The sequence below is a fragment of the Rattus norvegicus genome, chromosome 14 (genome assembly GCF_021556685.1).
Source record: "Rattus norvegicus strain SHRSP/BbbUtx chromosome 14, alternate assembly SHRSP_T2T, whole genome shotgun sequence".
Classification (NCBI taxonomy): Eukaryota; Metazoa; Chordata; class Mammalia; order Rodentia; family Muridae; genus Rattus; species Rattus norvegicus.
This window is the reverse complement of record NC_141547.1, coordinates 85,091,884-85,097,883: the sequence shown is the minus strand read 5'-3', so window position 1 is coordinate 85,097,883 and position 6,000 is coordinate 85,091,884. Positions and strand designations below refer to the sequence as shown.

At 44.6% G+C, this 6,000-nt stretch overlaps 1 long non-coding RNA gene across 1 annotated transcript; it reads left to right on the top strand.

Annotated features, from left to right (window-relative positions):
- The first annotated feature begins 1,355 nt into the window (after window positions 1-1,355).
- Window positions 1,356-3,846, top strand: LOC120096651 (uncharacterized). Its single transcript, XR_015637541.1, has 4 exons — window positions 1,356-1,476; window positions 1,854-2,030; window positions 3,443-3,609; window positions 3,743-3,846. It is a non-coding gene; the product is annotated as an uncharacterized LOC120096651 (long non-coding RNA).
- The last annotated feature ends 2,154 nt before the right edge of the window (window positions 3,847-6,000 follow it).

The following is a 6,000-nucleotide window of genomic DNA, read 5'->3' as shown; positions in this document are numbered from 1 at the left end:
CTCCCAAGTGCTGGGATTAACGTTGTGCGACACCACTGCCCAATTTAAGATTTATTTTTATTTCATGTGTTTGACCATTTGCCTGCATAGTGCCTGTGGAGGCCAGAAAATGGTGTTGGATTCCCTGGGACAGAAGTTACAGATGGTTGTGACCATCTGGTTATGGGTGCTGGGAACCAAACCTGGGTCCTCTGCAAGAGCTGACAGAGCTGACAATGCTCTCACTGAGCTTCTCCCCAGCTCTACGAGGTGGTTTTTTGTTTGTTTTGTTTTTTGTTTTTTTTCTTTGTAGATGCCTTTTATTATTCTTTATTTCTAGGGCATTTTCAACGTTTTAAAAAATATCATTACACATTTTTTTTTGTGCTGTGTGTGGGCATATGCATGCACAGTGGTGCACATGTGGAAGTCAGAAGATAACTTTCGGGAGTTGGTTGTCTCCCATCTTGTTGGGGGGGGTGGGTGGGATAACAGATTGGCTTCCTCATTCAGCCGTGCCACCAGCTTTCAAAGTTTTTATAAGGAGTGAATGCTGTTTTGCGAGCTGCTTTTCTTGGCATCCAGTAGTATGATCGTGTGAAGGTTGGTTTTAGCCTGTCTGCATTTGTCGGTTGTGGAATACTCAGCTAGCTTTCTGCTCCTGAGATGAGCTCCCGTGCTCGGAGCATGTTCTTGAGGGATGCTGGAATTAATGCTTGCTGAGGACTTTCCTGTCTGCTTTCACGAAGAACACTGGCTGAAGAACACTGGCTTGTAGTAGTGTCTGCTTTTCACACACACACACACACACACACACACACACACACACACACACACACACGGTGTTTTCTGCTACTCCAATTTTGCTTTTGTTATTTGGATTTCCTTTCTGTGTGTGAGTGTTTTGCCTATGTGTATAGATGCACATCACATGCCTGCCTGATGTGTTTGAAGGTCAGAGGAGGGTGTCAGGTTCCTACAAATTGAGATACTGCTTAGGTAGGGTTCTCTCATTTGCTAGAAGAGATTATTAAAAAAAATTACTCTTTAGACATTTAGAACTCATTAGTGAAACTGCCAGGGTCTAGAGAATTCTTTCTGGAGGCAGGATCTCGCTGTGCAGCCCTGACTGGTCTGTAACTTGCTATGTACACATCCAGCAAAAGGGATTCTTTTACGAAAGGTCTAAAGTTACGAACTAAGCTATAGGGTGATTCTGGTTTTATCTTCTTGGGTATCGGTAGTTGTAGGTCTGTTTTTGTCAAAACTGTTCATGTGTGTAGAGCTGTTAGTGTTTCTTGGTTTTCAGTGGCTGCGGTTGCTCTGCCCCCACCCCCTCCTTCCCAGGTTTGTGAGTGTCGTCATCCCCTCTCAGTCTCTCTACATTGTTTTCTTCATTGCTTTCACTTCCCTCGTTCATTTCATCGTTTCTCTGTTATCTCCTTTGCAGTGGGAAGCAAGATTGAGGCCTACCTTTGTTCTTAGCTAAGCACGAGAGTTCGACCTCCCTCTGATCCTGTGTTTTACTGCCTCATAAGTTGCTAACTTGTATTGTGGGGAAAGTCGGGGGTTTTTTTTCCTTCTCATTACTTTAGCTTTTTCTCTGATATTTGGAGTTTACTTTATGTGTGTGAGCTTTTTTGTCTACATGTACATAGGTGTATCACACACCTGGTGCATGGGAAGGTCAGAAGAGGGTGTCAGATCCTCTGGAACAGGGTTAAGGATGATGGGAAATCAATATGCAGGTGCTGGGAACTGAACCCGGATCCTCTATAAGAGCAGCAGGCACACCTAGCTGCTCGGCCCTCTCTCCGGCCTCGTTACTCTGGCTTTTTTTTTTGTTTTTTTTTTTTTTTTCTTTTTTTCCGGAGCTGGGGACTGAACCCAGGGCCTTGCGCTTGCTAGGCAAGCGCTCTACCACTGAGCTAAATCCCCAACCCCTCGTCTACTGATTTTTGAGTGTTCATTTTGCACCCTGCTACTTTGACGGCAGCTTTTATTGAGGGAGACCCCTAGGATGTCCGGGCAGGGCAACGGATCTCAAAGAGGTGAAAATGGCTTGGTTCAGACTGACGTCCTCATCCTGAATCAGACATGGGGAGTCTGATGACAGGGGGCTGACTGTCAGCATATTTAAAACACAGTGCAATTTGGAAGAAAGTTTCCAGGCCACAATCAGTCCAGTTCCAGGTGCACAGTAAAACTTAAGGTGTGACTACAGAAACCCCTTAACAAAGAACACATGACCTTGAGGGTAGGCTCTATGGATAAAAGGCAAATCTATTGTGGTCTCTGACTGAGATAACATCTATATCAGCGGGCCATAAAATACATCTCCCCTAAGGAACTTAAGACCAAGGTCTAAGGAGGAAGAGTTTTCCCAAACTCTGGGGGATTTGTGTGAGGTCTGCCTGCACAGATAGCGAAAGGTTACCAGGTCGTTAACAATATCCACTCCCGACCTTCTGGATGGAAAACAGGCAATTCCTTGTTTGAGGAGAGGGCCCTGTGTGCTTAATGTTCCTGGTTCTCCTGTGTTCTGTGGGCACAAGGATCTTTGTATCCCGAACAGTTTATCAGCTGTTCAACTTTCCTGGTGGAATTTTTTGGGGGGTGGTGATGTCAGTTATGTATAAAATTTTTTTTTTTTTGGTTCTTTTTTTCGGAGCTGGGGACCGAACCCAGGGCCTTGCGCTTCCTAGGCAAGCGCTCTACCACTGAGCTAAATCCCCAACCCCAGTTATGTATAAAATTATACCATCTGCAAATAAGATACTTTGACTCCTTCCTTTCCCGTTTGTATCCCCTTGATCTCCCTCAGGTGTCACTGCTCTAGCTAAGACTTCGGGTGCTATACTGAATAGGCAGGAGAGAGTGTCTTGATCCTAATTTTAGTAGAAATGCTTTGGGTTTCTCTCTGGAAGAGAACCATTGCTCTTAACCACTGAGCCATCTCTCTAGTACAACCATATATTTCTTTGAGTCAGGATCTTTCACTGGGACCTGGGACTCACTGGTTAGGGAAGAGTAACTGCCCACTCAGCCCAAGGGGTCCTCCCACCCCTACCTCCCCAGAACTGGGATTACAAGTCGGTATCTGTGCTCCGCCTTTTTATATGGGTTCTGGGGATCAAACTTTAGTCCTCATGCTTGTGAGGCAAACATTTTCCTAACTGAGCTATCCCCCCAGCTCCTAGTTTTCACTCTTGTATTTATATTATTAATCTATTTTGAGTAAATTTATATCAGCTGTGAGGTAGGGGGGGTCTCCCTTCATTGACTTTCATGTTGTCCAGTCATCAAAAAACTATTGGCTAAAGAGATTACTCTTTCCTCACTGGATTCTTTTGGCACACTTGTCAAAGGCCATCTTACCACAGTGTGAGGGGAGGTTTCTCACTCAGTACAGCTCATCGACTTCCGTTTATCTCACATAACCACGTTGTCTCTGTCCCTACAGTTATGGACTAATATTTAGAAACCGAGAGAATAAATGCCCCAAGTTTTTATTCAAAAAAATATTGAACTGTCTGTACTGGCTGGTTTGTGTGCGTCAACTTGACACAAGCTGGAGTTATCACAGAGAAAGGAGCCTCCGTTGAGGAAATGCCTCCGTGAGACCCAGCTGTAAGGCATTTTCTCAATTAGTGATCAAGGGGCGAGGACCATTGTGGGAGGTGCCGTCCCTGGGCTGGTGGTCCTGGGTTCTCTAAGAAGACAGGCTGAGCAAGGCCAGTAAGCAGTACCCCTCCTGCATCAGCTCCTGCCTCCAGGTTCCTGTCCTGTGTGAGTTCCTGTCCTGACTTCCTTTGGTGATGAACAGCAATGTGGAAGTGTGAGCTGAATAAACCCTTTCCTCCCCAACTTGCTTCTTGGTCGTGATGTTTGTGCAGGAGTAGAAACCCTAACGGGGGTGGGGGTGGGGGAGTGGGGGTGGAAGGGGTGGGTGGGTGAACGCCCTTGTAGAAGCAGGGGGAGGGGGAGGGGATAGAGGGTTTATGGATGGGAAACTGGTAAAGGGGATAATATTTGAAATGTAAATAAAAAAATCTAATTAAAAAAAAGAATAAAAAAAGAAACCCTGACTAAGACACTGCTCTGAGTCCCTAATTTATGCAAAGCAGCGGGTTAGGACACTACTGCTTTGAAGGTCTAGGTCACTTGCAGAAAATCACCAGCTACACACGTGCACACACACACACATACAGGCACACACACACACACACACACACACATGTCTCACTGTGTATCCCTGGATACCTAGAACTCACTATTTCGATCAGGCTGGGCTCAAACTCACATAGATCCAACTGCTTCTGTCTTCCTAGTCTTCTACGTTCTGGGATTAAAGACATGTACCTAGCTGTTGTATCTTCTAATCCATAAACGTGGGTTATTCAGAAACCCTCTAGTTTCTTCTAACAGTCTTTATAGTTTTTATTTTTAGATTTGTGTGTTTTGAGTGTTTTGCCTGTATACATGTGGGAGTACCACGTGATTGTCTGGTGCCTGCAGAGGTCAGAAGAGGGTGCCCGATCCCCTGGAACTGGAGTTACAGATGATTGTGAGCCACCACATGGGTGTTAGGAATGAAACCTGCGTCTGCTGCAAGAGCAGCAAGGGCATGCAACGGCTGAGCTCTAGTCTGGTTTTATAGTTTTTTCCAGTTTTCAGTTAGTGTGTGTGTTCATGCCTGTATGTGTGCATGCACACCAACTGTGACATAAATGTGGAGGTCAAAGGTCAACTTGTGGAAGTCCTTTCTGTCCTTCTGTGTGAGTTTATGAGGCTCAAAGTCAGTTTGGCTGGCTCAGTAGCAAAGCCTTTACCTGCTGAGTCACCCTGCTGGGCCATTTTAAGTTTTTAGAGTATACATTTTATAGACCTTTTGTTAACTCTAGTCCTAAACCCAATGTAGGTTCACCCCTCTAAGCCCTGGAGATTAAAACCTGCCCAGCAACTTCTCAAAGATGGAAAAAGCCCCGTGTGTCCTATTCGTCAGAGGCTGCATGGAGGGGGATTGTCTTTGTTAACTTCATCTTCAGATTACTTCTTTTTTTTTTTTTTTTTTTTTTTTTTGTTTTGGTTCTTTTTTTTTTTCGGAGCTGGGGACCGAACCCAGGGCCTTGCGCTTCCTAGGTAAGCACTCTACCACTGAGCTAAATACCCAGCCCCTTCAGATTACTTCTTGCTGGTGGGTAGAAATACAATGGACCTTTGCATCCCTGCAACCTTGGCAAACTCACCCACTCTTTTTTTTTTTTAAAGATTTATTCATTTATTTTATATATATAAGTATACTGTAGCTGTCTTCAGACACACCAGAAAAGGGCATCAGATCTCTTTACAGATGGTTGTGAACCACCATGTGGTTGCTGAGAATTGAACTCAGGACCTCTGGAAGAGCAATCGGGGCTCTTAACCAATGAGCCATCTCTCCAGCCCAAACTCACCCACTCTTATGTCTGAGTCCTAGGGTTTTCTGGAGATAAAGCCAAGCTATCTGCACGTGGGAATAATTGTACTTCTTCCTTTCCATCTAGATGTCCTTTAATTGTCCTGGCTTGCACCTCTGTGCTGTGTTGTCTACGGGAGTGCGAGGACCTTGTCTCTCATCTTGGCCTTCATAAGTCTGACGTTAGTTATCACTGTTTGTCCTGGATAGGCTTTTCCAGAAATGACAATGCCAGTCAACTTGACTGTAGTTTGGTAAAGGATGTATGAGGAGGGTCTTGCTTCCTAGTCAGCTATAACCTTCCTCCATGCTGTCCAGAGAGCAGAGGGCACCTTTTATTCCTAGCCTGGAAGTGCTTTTACTATGAAAGTGTTAGATTCATACAATGTATTTTCTGCATATGTTATGATAGTTGTTATATTTTTGCTAAGTAACAAAACCATTTTGATAGATGCTGTAGTCTGAATACATATTTTAACTTTATATTTATGTGTGTATGTGTGTGTGTGGGTTTGTGCACATGAGTGCAGTTCCCACTGAAACCAGAAGAGGGCATCAGATCC